Raw genomic sequence first — 19041 nt, 5'->3', positions numbered from 1 at the left:
ACAGGGTATATTGCCAAAGGCAGCATGCAGACTTTTTGGAATTGCTCCCATCTCTTTCGGTTCACCTGTAAAAACATCTACGTGCTCCCTAGGATTGCATCTGTGGCTAGTTTTAAAGAATGACTATCCATGCAAATAGGCATAATTTCAGCATGAAATAATCTGTAAAATCAAGACAGTAGTCGATGCTTAGTTTGCAACCAGGGTGAGGAAAAAAAAAAAGACAAAAAAGAAAGCAAAAAAACAGCTTTTAATACTTTGAAACATTACATTTATTCTGCAGCCTTTGCTCACTTATTCTGGATCTACTGAAAGAATTTTCAGAGGTTTGGTGTCAGAGACAGTTATGCAAGGGATGCGATGCTTGTTTATGTTATTGGCTCCTTGCATACAGGAAATCAAAGGATGATAAAAACTAAAAAAGAAAAAAAAAAAAAGGCATTAATTCAGATGGGAAATCCAGAGCCTTACCCTGTTATCAGGACACGGCCTTCAGAGATCGTTCCTCATCAAGAAGCACATTAAGCAAGTAAAGTTGGGAGACCTCACAACAACAACAACAACAATAATAATAATAATAATAATAATAATAATAATAATAAAATAATGAGGAGTTCTGTTGCAGTGCCCCAGCTCTACCACCTGCACGCCAGGTAGCATCCCACTCTGTAAGCAATTCCCCTGGAGCCCAGGGAAACCAAAATCCTGTTACATGCGGAGTGGTGGGATCAGGCCCTGCTTGGCAGTACGCATTGTGAAAGCCCGTCTCCTGCTTTCTCTCAATTAATGCAAATGGGGGTTTGCAGGAGGCAGAATCAGGCTCTTAAAACCAGGTCTTTGTCTAAAAAAAAATAAACCTGAGGAGCTGGCATTTTGGAAGGGCTGTTTTTATAAATCAGCGGCCAAGTCCTCAGGGGGTGCAAAGGGGTGAGCACCGCTGGAGTTTTTAAGCAGGCAATAAATGGCACAGAATGAACCAGGGTCAAGGCTGACCTTTCAGTCTAGTGGTGTTCATCTGAAAGTGATACAAACTAACTGCAAAATAACCAAAAGAGCTCTTGCTTACTGCGGAAGATACTCTAAAGGCATTCTCCATAAGGATAACACTTGCCAATAGGAACCCCCACCCCCACCCAATACCAACACCGAAAACCTTCACGCTTTTCCTTCCTTTTCTGTAGTCAAGCTCTGCTTGATTGAGATCCAGCAGTAAGTTCCCAGTTTCACACCAAAAAACCTCATGTCAGGTTTCAAGTTTTGCACATTTCCCAGAGAATTTGAGGTGCCTGACCACCGCTTCCCTCCCTCTTGCCCAATCCCAACCAAGGACACGCATGGGGAGGGCTTGCTGTACCCTTGAGTCAGCAGCTCAGGAAACAGGCTGTCCTGCGCCAGGTTGGAAGGTCAGTGCCACGCATCCTTCCTCCCCAGTGTCCATTTTCCTCTCCCCAAGATCCCATACCAGCAGCTGCTCGCCTGCTTGTTCTTGCCACAGTGAACATGCGGCAGGAGGTGCTCCGGAGCGATGCCCGCTCCTTCCCTCACTGGAAGCTGAAAGCATCCGAGTTATCGCACACTTAACCTGGGTATTAAGCAACGTCCCCCATTTGCCCTGGTGTTATCCCAAGTCTACAGGCTGCCAGCTTTAAGGTTTACGTGCCTTTCGGCTTAAATTTGAGAAACAGTTCTACTTTAGCCTGACAGAACCGAACGGGTAGTGAATGGCCAGTTAAGATTTTGGTCTTGGAGGACGAAAACCAATTCATACCTCAAGAGAAGCGGAATGGCACGTACAGCGGGATGCAAAATCCCGCCGTGACAGGCAGACTTCAAGATTGATCAGATTGGAACTGGATAAATGGGCAACTCCTGTGTGTGTGTGTGTGTGTGTGTGTGTGTGTGCAAATTCGGAAGTTTGTGTCCTTTAAGTAGTACCAGTACTTTGGCTGCACATTGTCTTAAAACTACGTCTTTCACACATCTACTCTCTCTGTACAGCCATCCAGAAATATACAATGAGAAAGAGAGCTTAGGTTGTCAAGATCTGCGTGGGAATCCTCAGAAGCACTATTTCTTTCCAAGTTGCGGAGTTTTAAATTTCTGAAGGTTAAATTTGTTTTACACGTCACTTTTGATACTCCTTGCATGCCAAGTGTAGTTTATGTTAAATTCACCCTCCACATCTCGTGCCTCAACTCACACGACCTGGCTTCCTCAGAACCCGACCGTTTCCCATGCCCATGCAATTAAAAATCGTACCAAGGGCCTCAGCACTTTCTGAGTCCGCCCATAAACATAGATTGCAGTATTTTATTTAAGAATTCACTTTCAAAACTTTTGTTGAAGGAGCTGTGATTAAAATGTAGTTATGAATAACCTCTTAACAGCACAGCAGCTACAGGCATGGGTTTATTTCATATCCATTTGATACGCATTGACATTTTAACTTGAACCAGATTAATTTCTGGGTATCCAGGAGTTACCGTTACCAAACCCTTGGCTAGAACAGTCCTCAGAAAGGAGTATGATGTCAGGTATTTAACTGCACCCATTACAAATAAATCAATTTCTGCAATCCATTTTGTTAACTCATCTTGATCTACAAAGATGCTGATCGTTTTCTCCTAGATAAATTCACACACCTACGAGATGCAAAGGAGATGTAAATTCAAACTCACCCTCCTCAGCCAGTCTGAGGGGCCCTAGCTTAACCTAAAGAGTCATTAAGCACACAACAGCAGATTGCTAAACTTGACAAATATTCCTGGATGAATTCAAGGAGGTATCAGTTTATAGAGCTGAAACTGTTCCTATCTTTTCACAAGCCGGCTACTTTTTTTGGTCCAGCGTCTGCCTGCTTCATGTCAGGCCGTTATGCCAATACAACGCAAGAAATTTAACATGCTTCTGCTAACAGAAATATTTAGATCTTTCACTCTAAAGCACTACACGGGGTATGGCTTTGCCAGAATCAGCCAGGAAGCGCAGGATGAAAATTATTCCAGTCAACAGCATTTCACGCACAAAACCACAGCTGAAATCCAAAGAACAGATGACATCTATTCACCATAGATCTGTTCAGTGCTGAAATCACGTCAGCCACTAATGAGAAAGTACTACCTTCCTGTACGGCTCTGACACAAGTTTTCTAACTCTCTCAGCTGAGACATGTAATCAAAGAATTTGAAACAAGGCAGAAAAGATGAGCAACTACTTGTGCAGTAACAACTACTTTATCGGGATTTCTCCATAAGAAGTAAAAATTAGAGCCCTGTTTATTTCCAAATGACGCTGCCGGCTCTTCAGCCTTAAACAGAAAAGCCACCCTTGTCCTCTGAACCCTGTGATACCCAGGGCCCGATCCAGCAAGGTATTCAGCAATTCCCGCAAATGCCAAATGCCCTCAGCGCCCATTGACCACAGGGAGAACTGACAGAGCTCACTAACAGGAGGGATTCGGCATCTCATTAGGTCAGGCCTTTATTTTGGGGAGATGCAGGGCCCTCCACCATGTATCCGTGCTCAGCACTGCTTGAGGGAACAGAGTCTTTGAATGAGAAAAAGAAATCGAGCTGCTCAAGGTAGAAATTTGAAAACATTTTCCTCCTCTCAAGCCGGTTTGGTCCTTGTTATTTCACTGATCATGAAGAAAATAACTCACATGGTCTCTGTGCAGAGACAATACCGACGTGTTCGCAAGATTCCTACTGCAAACTCAGCCCAAGTTTCCCAAGATAATATTTTTCTTTTCATGCTTCAAGATGTCATTAAGTCACAATTCTGGAATTGGTTAATCTAGCAGTTAGGCTGCACTTTGCCACAGAATTAAACCATGATTTAGAGGCTACAAATAACACTATTTACAATTCTGCCCTGAATCGAATTAAACTCCAATTTCAAAATGCGTCTGTTCTTACGACTATCTTAATTTATCCAGCGATCATAAAAAGGACAAGTCATATAAACAGAGAGGCCTCTGAGTTCAACTGGCAGGAAAGTTAACTGTGTATACTGGCAGTGCCATTCGGTGAACCTAAGATACATTACAGCATAATTTAATAGGGAGCTGTTAGCAAAAACTATATACATTGTACTTTTTATCACAGATCAACTCATGAAATGTTGATACTCTGTCTACCCTTGAGTCTTAATAAACATTTCACAGTGTGTGATATTGCTGTTAAAGGTAAGCTCTGGACAAAAAAGCAGATAAAATAAATGCAAAACGAGCTGCAGTAGTCGTAAACTTTCTGTGATTGATGGCAACTCGCAGAAAAACTGCAAGAAGACGACATAAAGGGTATGTGCCACATGCAAATCTACCGGTAAGGAAGCTGCCTCCGCATAATTCATCCTGCGCACTGCCAAACCTCTACAGGGGATGGAAGTGACAAATAATCTGAGCTTTTACACCTCGCAGCGAAGAGGCCGTGTTTCTGTACCCTGCCTTAGACAGCACCGGACCTTTCTGCCACCAAGCAATGGCCACAGATGCGCGGATGCGCTTCCACGTGTCCCCCACCCGTGTCCAGACCCGGATGAGGGGTTTTAGGGTGACACTCGCTGCACGCAGCCAGAAACGCCAAGGTGTTCGCCACGAACACGCAGGACCCGTGGGAAACCAGCGGGCTTCCAAATCCTCACCCGGGCAACTTCTGCCCGACATTCAAGGGCACCTCTAGTCTGCAGCCATTCCCCCCTGCCAGCCGTGACTGACATCTCCCACCCTGTCAAAGATATTGAGTTAAAATCCTCCTTATCTGTTCTGTCCGCGAACGGGGCACACGTACGTGACATTGACCCCGCCGAGGGCTCCATCCCACCTCGAACGCGCCTTCCGAGCTCACGGACCACTCTCAGATACCGATTTATCGACTCGCTTCCCGCGGCTGAGCCCCTCGCCCGACCCGGCGGCACAGGCAGGCGGCCATCGGGACCCCTCGCTCCCCGCGGTCGCCCCGCACCTGCCCTCGCCCCTGCCCTGGCCCCCGCCGGCTTTGCCGTGCCAGCCGCCGCCCCGCCGCGGAGCGACCGCGGGGGATGCGCGCAACTTTCTCTCTTCCCACCCCCCCGCCCCCTCCGCAAAGACGCTCAGACCCCGGGGCGGCCCCGCTCCGCCCCCCGCGGAGCGACCGGTGCCGGGGAGCCGTGCCTCGGCTGCCCGTCGGGCGCCGTATTTTCGATGCCCCCCCGTCCATCCCGGGCCTCTCACTCCAAAGACAGCCCTGAGCTCCCCCTCCGCGCAGTCCCCAGCCCCCCAGCCCCGTTCCCTCCTGCGCTTTAACTCCGTTTCAACACATGGCAAAGTGCTCCGGGTCACTCGGCCGCTAACACAGAGACTGAAAAAAGCCAGGAAGGGTCTGCATCAAAGGCTGGGAACAAATTAAATCCCCCTTCTTCCCCTCTACCCCCCCACCAATACCCCGAAGAAAAAACCCAAACAACAAGCAAACAAACAGAAAGTACCGATAATCCTAATCTTTTCCCAGATCAAGGCTCTTATCCCGCGCCTTGCATTTGATCTCTTCTCGTGTGCTCGCTACCTACCGCTCAAATCCCATTTTCTATACATTGCCACAATCCGAGGCTCGTCCCACCCTTGGAAATGAAAAAAGTAATCGCGAAGGATAAGAAGAATAGGAATAAAAAGTCCCTGCGCTTCCCGGGCCGGGTTAAAAAGGAGAACTGGCGACATGCAAATGACAGGCAAATTGGAAGAGACAAAAAGAAAGGCAGCGATAATAAACAAGACAAAGAGGAGGCTCAGAGGAGCGGAGCAGGAGTTTAAAGCAAGGGATGGGGAACTTCAGCGGGGACGGGGAAGGGAAGGAAGCTCGGAACAACAAAAAGAAGCCAAATGCACGCTGCGGTTTCCCGTCCCCGCAAAACTGCCTTCCCGGCCACGGGATAAAACAGAGATCGGTCCACGAAAGGTGGCGGGGAGCGAGCGGAGGGGAAGAGGGGGAGGATCACCTAACAACGAGCAGGTCACTTACTCTCCAGCCCCGGGCAGGCGGCGGTGAGCGCTCCACCGGGCTCGGCGCGTTACAAACCCTTACCGCTCTACCTACCGGGGAATCGCAACTACTCAACTAATACAACTCCTTGCAATTTTGCGTCCGTCCCCACTCGCTCCCCCCAGTCCCGTCCCCACCCCGCCCCCCCCTCCCGCCCCGGAGAAAGGAGCGCAGGTTTGGTAGCGGTGATGGGTATTTTGCCGGGGATTTCATTCTTCACACACACATCCCCCCCCCACCCCGCTCCCCTTCCGTGTCAAGCAGCCCGAGCAAGTGAGGCTTTAACAAAAAATCAAAAGAAAGGAAGAGGGAGAGAAAAACACCCGCAAAGAGCCGAAAGAGCCGCGAGGGGCGGGCGGGGGGCGCGGGGAGCAGCGGGTACTTACTTACTCGGTGCGAGGGCGGCGAAGCGGAGCAGCCTCTGGGGCGTTTGTTGCCGGTGCAGGGAGAGAAAGGCAGACACGCACATGCACACACCGCACGCACACACACACACACACACACACACACGCACGCACACGCGCGGACACACACGCGCGGACACGCGCGCGCAGAGCCGGCGAGCCCCGCCGCTTGATGAATATGATAATCGGGCGAGGGAGGGCGAGTGCGGGCGGGCGGGCAGCGGCCGCGGGGCTGCGTGTGCGGAGCGGCGCGTGTGAGTGTGAGTGAGTGAGTGAGTGTGTGTGGGGGGGTGGAGTGGCGCGGAGCGGCGCGGAGCGGCGCGTGGCGGCGCGCGGGCGGCGGGGCGCGGGGCAGGGCTGGGCTGGGCTGGGCTGGCCGAGCCGAGCGAGCGCTCCGCACCGCCACAAGATTTACTTTAAGACACAGCTGAAGGAAACAGGAAGACTAGACGTCACGCTCGGAGTGACGTGAGCCCGGCCCGGCGCCCAATCGGCAGGCTCCTTGGGACGGACGGACGGACGGGGGGGGACGGCGAGAACTTGGCAGGAGCGGGGAGAGAGGAGAGGGAAGAGCGGGTGGGGGGGGAGAGAGTGGAGGAGGGGCCGCCCCGCCCCCGCGGGAAGGTGGCGGCGGCCGCGCACCTGCGATGGGGGACGGACGGACGGACGAGCGGACACGGGGCGGGAGCGACGGCAGAAGCGGCCCGACGGGGCGGCGATTTCCGCCCCCCCGGCGCTCACGGGCGACGGACGGACAAAAGCCGCCCCGTGTTGAAGGGAGGGGGGAAAGACAAACTTTAGGAAAGTCATTCCCGAGGGGGCGGGTTGCTCCGCGGTGCCCCACGCGTGAAAGTTTTCCGAGCGGGAAGGCTTCCTCCGAGCAGTGCCCGGGCGCGGGGGCCGCTGCCGCAGGGTGCGCGTCTTACACGCGTTAAGCATCGGGGCGGGGAAGCGAAAGCCAGCTCGCAGGCGCTGCCCCCGCGGGGGTCACCAAACTTTTAGAGAGAACCGTGTCTGTAGGCACCCACCTCCCGGCACGGCGTCCCCTCGCCGGTGCTCGGGGGCAATGGCTCCGCCGTGCATCGCGGGGCCGTGGGCGGGAGCCGGTCACTTTCCACGTGCGAAGCACAAAATAAAAACACCGAAACGAGCATCAGGTTGCGGAGCGTGGAAACACCCAGGTGCTGACTGCGGGCGGCGCCGGCTCCGGCCCCCTGAACAGCACCCGAAGTTTGTGACAACTCAAACCCACCCCCGGCTCGGCACAGCCCTCTCCCGACCGGCCCCGGCGGGAGCGCTTGGGGGAAAAGAAATTATTTCTTGGGGGGAAACAACTCCAAAATAAGAGCTTGCCAGTGGGTCCGGGCTGCAGCCGGACCGAAGCCAGCCGGGCGCGCTTTGTCCCGCCGTGAGCGCTGGTGCCTCGGAGTGGGGCAGGGAGCGCCCAGCACCCCCGCTCCGATTGCCGCGGAGGGTCGCCCGGCTGCTGCTGCGGAGCTGCGAGGCTTCACCTAGGAAAGCGGCCTCGGGGACTCTCAGGCGTCAGGGGAACAAATTGAGAAGGAAAAACGTCCTGCGAAGGGACAGGCGGCAGCGGAGCGCTGCAGGGCGCTCGGCGGCAGGTAAGGACGGGGCTGCCTCGCCGCGCCCGTCCGCGCCAGCCCCTCGGGGCTACCGTGCGCCGTAGGGAGAGGGACCCCCGAGTGACCGGGAGAGCCGGGACAGAGGGCAGACGGTGTGGCGCGGGAGGCTCCTACCAAAACTTGCGCCGCATCTCCGTGCAGCGCCGAGGGGCCGGGTCGCGCCTCGCCCCCTGCCCGCCCTGCTGCTTCTCCCTCTTCCCCTTTTAGAATCTGTCTCACCGGAGGGGAACAGCGGCCCCCAGTCCCACACGTGGGTGCGGGCATCCCCACCGCCTCCCACGGGGCTGGACTGACTCGGAAAGCCGTCGGCACGGCGAGCTGCGAGGGCTAGCCTTGCGGCCAAAGTTTGGGAGCCGGCACGGGCAGCAGACCCGCCCCCCGGTGCTGCCCGCCTCTGCCAACCGCTCCTCCCGGGGCGAAACGCGGCCCCCCTCAGCGGCGCATCCCCCCGCGGCCCGCCGGCGGGGTCGGGCTGGCCGCGGCTTCGGGCCCGTTGGCGGTTCCGCGGCGGGAAGCGGGGTCACTAACGCGGCTGGGTAAATGTGACAACTACCCGCCGGGCGGATCATCAAGAAATCGCTCGGGACCGGCCGAAACGGCCCCGTTGCGCTGCTGGAGCTGCCGCTGGGAAGCTGCACCCGTGTAAAAAAACCCCACCAAAACCCAAAATAGTACCCCAAAAATCTCGTTGCTGCTGCCCCGGACGGCGGATCGAGAAGAGATACAGCCTGTTACACTCGCCCCAGCGTCCGGCACCGGTGCGGGCGGCGAAGCGTTCCGCTGCCGCCCCCCTCTCCCGGGGACACTGTGCCGGGCACGTCGGGGCGGCAGGCGGTAGCCCTGGCCCGGCGTGGTGCAGGGCGAGGGGCCGCGGTACGGCTTTCGCCGCTGCCCTCCCCGTCCCCGCCGCGGTGGGAGATCTCGGCTCCTTGCCGGGCTGGGCAGCCCTGCACGGCCGGGGACCCTCGCAGTCCCTTCCTTGACAGGGTCCAAGGCCTGTCCCGGGGCCGGCGTTAGCCACCGCAGCGCCGTGAGAGACCGCAAATCCCCAGTGCAACGGAGCGCATCCCGGTGCACTACGCTGCTTCCCGTTTCGTCCCGCAGCCCGAGCGCCGGGCTGCCCCGGAGCGGTGCCCGGTGCCCGACTCTCTCTCCCTGCCCGCGGGAGCCTTTGCCGCCGGGGCGGCCTCGCCGCGAGTTGCTTTAACGTGACACATTTAGAAACAGGGGCACCGGACCCGAGCCAAGGGGCAGCGGCGACCCGACGGCGAAGGGCCGCGGAGGTGGGCGCAGCCGGCCCGGGCTCGACGGGAGCGCTGGCTCCCTGCTTGTTCTTGCCGGGGTGACATGTTCAGCCGCCCGTTGCAGCCCGAAGTGCTGCAGGGGCTGCGGAACAAGGGTGCAGAAGTGTGTCTGGACGCAGGGGGAGATAGGCTAAATTTGGCGGGTGAATGACTCGCTTGAATTCTTTCCTTTTTTTTTTTTTTTTTCCCCTTTTAAAGGACAGCGGGGTACATCTAGAGGTGAAGCCAAGTCGTACGAAGGCTGTTAAATAAATTAATAGCTGCCTCTGACACGGAGGTTTTCACCGCTGGGGCTCAACTTCAACCGCTGTCAGTTTACCCCAAAGAGAAACTGAGGCACTGAAGCGATGTCCCCCAAGGCGGCTTGGCGGAGCAGCGGTGGCCAGCCTGGCCCCAGCTGTGGGGTACCATTGTGCAGGCTCCCACCTATCACCTGGCCCACCGCCTCGTTTCTGTAGGTCCGTGTAGGTTACCTCCCTCAAGCCCCATGTCTTGCCATTTTGTTCAAGCCCAAACCTACCAGCCCTGCAACCTGCGACACCGGGAAGCCCAGCTGGCATGAAACGCCTTCAACTCGCCCACCCTCTCTGGCACTGAATGCTCCACACCCTTTCCCCTTTTCAATCCCAGAGGATGGGCAGCCTCTTAAGGAGTACAAATGGATGTTTCAAAGATTAGCAGTAAGAGCAATCCCTACCTGCCACCCAAATTTTAGAGATGCAGGAGAAGCTCTTCTTCTTCCAGAATTTAACCCCTCAGAAGGGGCCAGGGGCTCATGTTCAGGATTTATAGTGAGCAAATTTGTCCCTGGTGCCTTCTCCAGGGCCTGGTGTCTTGAGCAGCAATGGGGCAGCCTTTTGGTGCTCTGTGTGTGTGTGTATGTGTCTGTTTTGGTCCCTCGCTGCCCCGGCCCCCAAACCAACTGCAAGTCTGTCCCCTGCAGTGAACTGTCTGCCTTCAAATCCCCTTTTACTGGTAATTAAGAGACCATTAGGTTGCCATGTCCTTTTCTTGGTGGTTAATAGATGATAAGGTTTATTTTCTGAGCTACGGGTGGTTTAGATCCCAGCAAAAATTAATCCATATTAGCAAAGTTCGGATTCAAAGCCTGGGTGTACTATATGATCTGTGGTTTCTCCCGCTCCTCTGCCTAGCGCTTGGTGTGTGTCACTAACTGTAGGTCAAAATACTCATTTTCCTCCAGATATGGGGGTTCTCAGATCTGCATTCCGCTGTGAGGATTGTCACCCCAGAAATAAATCCTCTCCCAAATTTTTGGTGCCTCTGGAGAGAGAAGATTTCCTGCAAGCTGATAGATTTCTGTGCTTGCATTTCTTTCTTTAAGGAGAAAAAACCCTGGCCACATGCAAGAAACTTGGGAAAACTTTTGCAGTGTGCCCATGACCATGGGTGATTCCTCTCTCTGTCCCTTTGGAGTCCGACAACAAAATTGAAAGTGACAGGGGTATATTGTTGAAACTGCCTTTTCTTTGATCATTTTTCTTGCTGTGTCTGTTCCAACTAAGTGAGAGAATGGGGCTGCGAATACATAGCAGGTTTTCTTTTCTTTTTCCTTTTTCCTTTTTTATTTTTAATTTTCCAGGGGCGGGGAAGGTCCAAGTACTCTCAAGCATAAAAAGAACACCCCACAACCACAAAGGCCTGATTCTGCTCTTACTGATGCTGATGTGAATTAAAAATAACTCTACTGATACCAATAAGGCATCATCAGTGTGTGTGTGAGAGAGAGAGAGAGAAAGAGAACTGGATGCCTGATGTGTGTAATCGCTGAATTTAGCGCCTTTCCTCGTTTTCCGGGCTCCTCCTTTGAAAAAAGAAAATCTTTGGGAAGAAAATGTATTTAACCAGGAGACCTAATGCAACCGAGGTGGTTCAGCAGAATGCAATTTAATTCAAGAACCTGGTACTGGTGGAAATAGAATTGTTAAATAATAATAATAATAAAAAAAACCACCCCACCAACCTAACTCAGAACCTCCAGAGAGGAGAAAGTGAACTAAACTAATCCTATTAAACATGGTAGCATGTTTCTGTGCAGCTCGCTGAGAGATTAAGCACAGGAAAAGGGATAAGTGCTGCTTCAGTTTCACTAAACTAATGTGACAACTTGTCATTGGAAATCTTTACAGCTTGTTAGCAGATGACTAGCTGATTCAGATATGTTTTCTACCATTTCCTTTGTGTCTGGGGGGTGGTGTTTTTTCTTTCCTGTTCCTTTCTTATCCATACCGCTTTATTTTGCTTTTTAATCCTTCATGTCTCCTTCAAGTCAAAACATTTAACTTGCTTTAATCAATATTTTGTTTTGAAGATGTCCCTTGACCTTTTGTTTGTGCAAATTAACCTTCAAGGGCACCTCATTCATTCATTAACCTCAGTGGGATGCCACATCCCTCGTACATGGCATTTTAGGATGCATAAAACATTTATGAATGTTTAGACATATTGGAGCGAATGACTCTGATACTGTTGCAGTTACTACTCCTGCTACCAATCCTTCCTTCCTTCCTTCCTTCCTTCCTTCCTTCCTTCCTTCCTTCCTTCCTTCCTTCCTTCCTTCCTTCCTTCCTTCCTTCCTTCCTTCCTCCTTCCTTCCTTCCTTCCTTCCTTCCTTTTCACTCTTTCATTCACTCTTTTCTCTCTTTTCTTGTTCTCTTTTTCTCACTCCACATGTTGCTTGTGTGCAGAAGCCAATCAAAGTGGCCAGCCTAGGATGACTTTTGGCATTAATAATTTCATGTCAACAGCATCTACATTATTTAGAAATATATACTGAGCTCTTCTCTTCTCTTCTCTTCTCTTCTCTTCTCTTCTCTTCTCTTCTCTTCTCTTCTCTTCTCTTCTCTTCTCTTCTCTTCTCTTCTCTTCTCTTCTCTTCTCTTCTCTTCTCTTCTCTTCTCTTCTCTTCTCTTCTCTTCTCTTCTCTTCTCTTCTCTTCTCTTCTCTTCTCTTCTCTTCTCTTCTCTTCTCTTCTCTTCTCTTCTCTTCTCTTCTCTTCTCTTCTCTTCTCTTCTCTTCTCTTCTCTTCTCTTCTCTCTCTCCTCTCCTCTCCTCTCCTCTCCTCTCCTCTCCTCTCCTCTCCTCTCCTCTCCTCTCCTCTCCTCTCCTCTCCTCTCCTCTCCTCTCCTCTCCTCTCCTCTCCTCTCCTCTCCTCTCCTCTCCTCTCCTCTCCTCTCCTCTCCTCTCCTCTCCTCTCCTCTCCTCTCCTCTCCTCTCCTCTCCTCTCCTCTCCTCTCCCTCAGCCCTCCCCCATGGGCAAAGGCATGATTGTTGAGTAAATGGAAAAACCATTTTACAACATTAAAGGAAGACTGTTTAGAAAAGGAAGGCCCTGCTGAGGTGTAGAGGAAGCCTGTTTATTAACACTGGACACCTCTTATCTCAGGCAGCTCCAGATGGATGTCCCCTTGGTAATTCCCACTCTGTGCCAAGTGGGGTTAAGCAGGGTAACCACCTTGACGGGGGCTGGTGATCACCGGGGGATCATCGGCTCCTTCAGAGAGAAATTTTACCAGAAATTTGGCGTGGGGGAGGGAGGGAGGGAGAGCCATCAGGCTTCAGCATAAAAAGCGTGCACGTGGCCAGATTTACCTTTGTGGCTGTAAACTGCTTGCTGCCTGGGACAGAGCCAGGTTTTGATTGAGAGATAAAGTAGTTCAAATCTGTCAATAATTAACTGTCACTCAATTAAGGCTTTCTTAACAAATTAGCACTTGGTAGCACCTAGGGTGTAGGTTTTTCATGGGAAAAGGCTGATAGAGTGGCTTCGGCCATTAAGTTTGCCCACTGAGTATCAGCTAATGTCCTGCTCCGTTTGAACACTGCTGTGTAAATTTGGTGAATTGGTTCCCAAAACCCATTTCTGGCAGATTGCTTTTAAGGTTAACCATTTGTGCCTTCCCAAGCTAAACAATGCTGGACGGTTCTGCTGAATAAGAGAGCTACCCAGGATTGATTAGGCTTTCCTGGCTGTTGGGCAGCCTTGGAGGAGCACCCTGATGTAAATGAGGCTGGAAAATTGAATTTAAAGAAGTTGCCTAGAGCCCCCTAAAGCCCTGGAGACCCATGGGAATGGAAGGAGTTGCACAGGCTGCCTCCGCTGCAAGCCGCTGCGATGTGTTTCTGCCTCATACAGGGCCCCTGCTCTTCCCCAACCTGCATCTTCCATTGGGTTGGTGGGATAGTTAAAAGGAAAAACATTTCCATTTGCTTTTCTCATCCAAGCAGCTGCCACCAGGCTGTGACCTCTTGTCACTTCCAACCTTACCTGGCCCTGAATACCTGGCTTCACCAGGGTTGTCAGGTCGAATGCATTTCCAGAAACTTTGCAAAACTCCGTGTTCTTGCCTCCCTCCCATATCCCTGGAAGAACCCTGCAGCAATGGAGGTAGTGTTGGATTTTTTTCTGGTAGCAGACTTTTTGCCAGTTTCCCTTTCATCCCTTTCCGAACTAACAACAACCATGGGTATGTCATCCCACTCTTCCTCTTAATTCTCCATTCAGAAATTGTCTGCGAATGTCAGATGCCAGACAGATCCAGCAGAGCCATCCCAGTTTACACCCACTGGTGCCTGGTGCCATGTTTGTGCACACTCCTGGATCGACACTGCCAGGACGGGAATTTCCTTGGTACATTAATTCAGAGCAAACCACAGACTCTGGAAGCCCCAGCCTTGTGATCACTTGTTACATCAGCCCTACTGAGGAGGAATCTGCCTCTTGGGAGTCAGAAAACTGTTTGATCTCCATCAGCATCGGATTCTCCTGGTGTCACAGGCAGCCACACCTCCAGGAGGTGTAATCCTGAGCCTGATCACAAGTCAGATGCAGAACTCCAGCACATGCAGGCTCTGTATCACAGGAAAGGCCACAAGGTGCAAGCAGATTTTAGATTCAGATCTGATCTACCCTCTGATACAGGTTTATGCTCAGTATAGGTTTGGGTGATCCAGTCACTGCTTGCTCCCCTGAAGACTTTTCTGTCTCTTTTGACCAGAGCATGACTTAGCTACTGTGCAGGCCACAAAGCAATGCTGGATGAGAGTTTAAAAACAAGCTCTGGGAAGCTCTCTGGGTTGTTCATTTTGGGGATGCACACTGTTGTCCTGCACAAAAACTAACCCCAGTGCAGCTTTCTATTAATCATGCTGGAAGAACTGCTAGAGAGCAATGGGTCTCAGGCAGCACTACCCACCACAGATCAAAGATCCAAACTGTTTCAGCAACCTCCATGTGGAGGGGTTAAAAGCCCATTGAAAAATACTTCGTCCTGCCCTGTCCTCGTGCTTTTGCTGTAAGTCTGAAGATATTTAGCATCGTAAAGGAGAGGAAAAGGAAGCGCGTTTGACTGATAGCTTGCAACCATCCTACCCTGCTGAATAATCAAAGCTGCTCTTAAACAGGAAACGCAGATTGATTTTATAGACTTATTTTGGTTTGGTTTTGGTTGCTTGGTGTTTTTAAGAAAGAAGAAGATACTTCTGCAGAGGGTTTATAACCCAGGGAAAACAATTTTGGGTTTTTTTTTTTTGTGTGTGTGTGCTGAATTAATTTATTTTTATGTTGTATAGTAGCAGTTTAAGAACACCTCTTTTCTAAAAAAAAAATAAAAGGTGATTCCCATTATCTGAAGCATACATATGGTCTGTCACCTCCACAGACTCAGTCCTGCAGGGCATTGAGGAGCATTTTTTTCAGGGGCAGGAGGGATCTAATAACATTTCAGAACACTTGCAGGTGCTATGCTGTTTATTTAAATGGGCCACGGGTGCCTAGATGTTCTGTAAGGCCCTCAGCTCAGCACTGCTTTCTTTGCGAGATGTCCTCATGGTGGTGTCAGTTCCCATCTTTCATAGGATAGCCTACAAGTTAGGGTGTCTCTCCTAGAGGTGGGAAATGTGTATTTAATGCTTTCTCATCCCAAAGCTGTGTAAAGACATGGCTTTCTTCTCTCTAAAAAGATGGGATCATCCTTATCCCTCCTTTGGGGGTTTTACCCCTTGGCAGAAAGGAACCAAAATATCACAGGGTGAAAAGGAGAAGAAACGAGTGAGCCTGGCTTCATTGAAAGGCGCTTGAAACAATAAACTGAGGGGGGGCAGTGCTCTGTTGCCTGGATTGACATGCTTCACCTCTCTGTAATGGCTCTGTAACACAAAATACATCTCCAGGAGCCCCTCAGCCCAGGTGATGGTGCCTGCCATTGGGGTGTGCTCTACATGACCACCCTCCTCCCAGCCTCTGCAGCCCGTGAGCATTCTGGTGACACTGCACGGCTGCACTGGAGTGGATGGAGGATGTTGCAGCAATTAACATGAAGGCACTAACATCTCTTACAGAGTTTAGCCTTGAGTAGCTGAATCATTAGGTATCTGCCTAATGTAAAACATTCATTCTGGAGCACCCTGAGCTCCCACTGAAGTTACAGGGCTCTCGCTCAGCATGGTTGGGGCCAAATAATGTAGGTGCTTTTTTCTGGAAAAGACATGTGTCCCTGACATGAAAGTCAAACGGCATTTGTAACAACATTAGTAATTTCGGAGCATCGTGCTATTGAATTCTAGGAATGATCAGACCTCTTTGGCAATACTGCTTAGTTGCTTGTACAACAGAAATATGCTGTTTACCTCTGGAGAGATTCATAAGAAAAAACCCAATCTATATCAATGAGTAAGATATTTTCCTTACTGGAGATATTGATTTAAATATTGACTTTGCTGCTGGAGGGTTATTTCACTCCATGCTGCAGATACTCATTGTCAAGTGACATGTGCTTTATGTACTAATAAAAATGTGATTTCTGGCCCAGTAATCTTATCTGGATGCTTCTGACTTTTTGTGTGAGGCTTGGTTTGAAGTGGGGTCTCCTTTCTAAAACTGAGTACTTAATTTCTCCTGAGCGGCAATGCGCTCCACTCCATGTGAATTAGATACAACTAAGATCAAAACAAACAAACGTTGAAACTGCACTCCGCCCTCCCCCCCCACTCCCCCCCCCGCTTCCCCCCCCTCCCTGCACAGCCCCTTTGTCCTATTAGTTCGTTTTCCTTTCAATCTTTCAGCAATGGATTTAGGCTCTGCAAGACAGAAGTTCTTTATTTAGCAACAGAAAAGGTGCCGCCGCAGAACCTGTTACAGCTTGTCAGAAAACCAGCCCGAGTGTGTTCTGGGACAAGGACTGTCTTTTTATGACGGGGTTATACAACAGCTCTCACACTGGCTTGCTGACCCCGATCAGGCCTGGTGATAGTAATAATGACAACAATAGCTTGTGCCAGTGAGCAGCAACCCAATGCTCAGGAGGGCTGTGATAGCTCCTGTCACAGGCCAGACTTGCCAGCTCCCCTTTGTGCAAAGTACAGGTGCAGGAGGGGAAAAACCAAAAGAGTAAAAAATCCCAACCCCCTGTAACCCCAACTTATAGACACAACGATTCATTTCACTGGGGCATCATATCCACGGAGCAGGGAGTACTGCTGAACAGTTTTGCTGGTGCTAAAATTCTTGTTGCTGTACAGCTGGTCCTCCCCACGGAGCATGGACCCACGTGTGTGTGTAGCATTGCATGCTCTGAATGAAACTGCTCTAGAGGGCAGCTGGTTGTGCTGTTGCCATGTAGCTCGGTGGCACCAAGGTCCCATGGGACTGGGAGTGCTGTGGACAGTGACCTGAAGGGTTGTGGTCCCTCCCTCTTTTACACATCTTTGAGACAGGATGAAGATGTGAGGCAATCACTCACACATGAGCTCTTTGGCTTCTTTGGGAGTCACCCCAGCTCCCTGCAAGTGGGACGAAAAGGAAACAGAATCGTTTTCAGAGATTGCTTCTGGTCTGAAATTCCAGAGCGTCACCTGTGCCCATAGCTTCTAGGCACCACCACTGCTCCATTTGTAGCAGAGGGCTGCCGGTCCCTGCTTGCTGGAAAGCGGGTTTTGCCTGGGAAAAGTCTGCCTGTAAATCTTTCCCTTGGGAACACCAAATTTCAGACCATACCTGGGGATCCAAGGCCTTTGCTCAGCTCTTGACCCGTCAGGACAGAAAGAGGGGCAGAGGCATGCTCACCTTCCTGGAGGTTATCCTCAACCGAGAAGGGGTGAAGCCAGCAGAAAAGCAAATCTCAGACCCTGTTAGCAGAGCGCTTCTCTGCCTAGCATCTGCTGACAGGGCTCTGCAGCACGGTGACTGGAAGCTGTTCATTTTGGAAGAGATGAGGAGACTTTGGGTCACTTGCAGCTTTCTGTTCCTGGAGTGAATGGGAACTGTAACTACAGCGTAAATTCACCTTACATTTTACTAGAGGTGACTTAACTCACGTCCCTTTCTGTCTACTTGCACGGAAGGAATTTGCCTTTTTCTTTGACCACAATGTACTAACCAAAATTCTGGGGCAAACAAACACGCCAGTTCCTTATTAACCCCAGCAGTGTAATTTCTCATTACAAGACTGGGATTCAGAGGAAACGGGACTGCTAAAACAGCTACCAAGTCCCAGCAAAAATGACAGTTTTCCTCAATCAGCTCCTTTTGTGACCTGGATCTGAACCTTAATCTGTTTTAGCAAAATTCTTTTTATTAGCCATTCATACTTAATCATACTGCTAATTTTCCTGTTTTTAAACTATCAATTTAAGGCTGCTTTTTCATGTAACTAATCAAGGCTGATGTGTGTTATTTTGGCTATGATTTCTAATAATTATTCTTAAGAGTTTTTTTAAGTCCTCGTTTTCCATAGATAACTGTCAAAATTGTAGATGGGGGCAGAATGGCTTGTTTCCGTGATATCGCACATACGAGCCCGCTTTCTTATCTTTAGTGAAAATAACCATTACAAGCATTGTATAGGGAATCTGAGCCTCATCTTCTTTTCTTTCCTTACACCAGCAGTTGCTTTTCATTAGTATTATTACTGTGGGCAGGCATGGTTGGCGGAAAGGGGCTGCAGGACCAGGCTCTGTTTGAGGCGCGGAGAATACAAAAATAAACACCCGCTCGCGGCTCGCTCTCAAGGACTGTAAACTGTTGCAGCCAGTGACTAGTGGTTTCTCTTTGCCTATGGTATTAAAGAACAGATTGTGTTACTATACTTATCTCTACCTTTACAAACAAATACGCCAGGAAAAATATGTTGAGCAGAAGAAACCACGCTTGTTATCAAATGCTTTAGCTGCACTGACTACAGGTTTCTGTACTTTTTGGCAAAAGCCTCGAAACATATTGTAGCTTGGTTAAGCTCCGAATTCTTTACAGCGTAAAGGGAGGGCTTCTGTGCCTGTAGTACGTACGTGGCTCTCCGCTGAAGGCTGCACCTCGCTGCTGATACTGACCACTCACGTGGCTGCCACTGAGACCGGAACCCCTTATCCTGGGGGCTTTGCACCCACCAGGGATGCTTCTTCCCTCACCGAACTGATGAACAGGGCTATGATCTTTAAAAGCCTGGTGCTTCTGGGGAAGTTTTTGTGGAAGTTTGCGGAGCTGACAGGGGACTGAGGAGCTTTGTGCATGTGCAGCCGGGCGGTTACAGGGGGTAGGATGTGATTCCTCTGTTCCTCTGCCCGCCTCCCTCCCTCCTCACCCCCCCTCGGTTAAAGATGCCACTTTGAGGAGAAACTTCACAAGCATTTTCCAGCCTAAACCCCTCTCGCTGTCCTC

Source organism: Gallinula chloropus (genome assembly GCF_964237585.1).
Source record: "Gallinula chloropus genome assembly, chromosome: 3".
Taxonomy (NCBI): domain Eukaryota; kingdom Metazoa; phylum Chordata; class Aves; order Gruiformes; family Rallidae; genus Gallinula; species Gallinula chloropus.
This window is presented reverse-complemented; position numbering follows the sequence as displayed.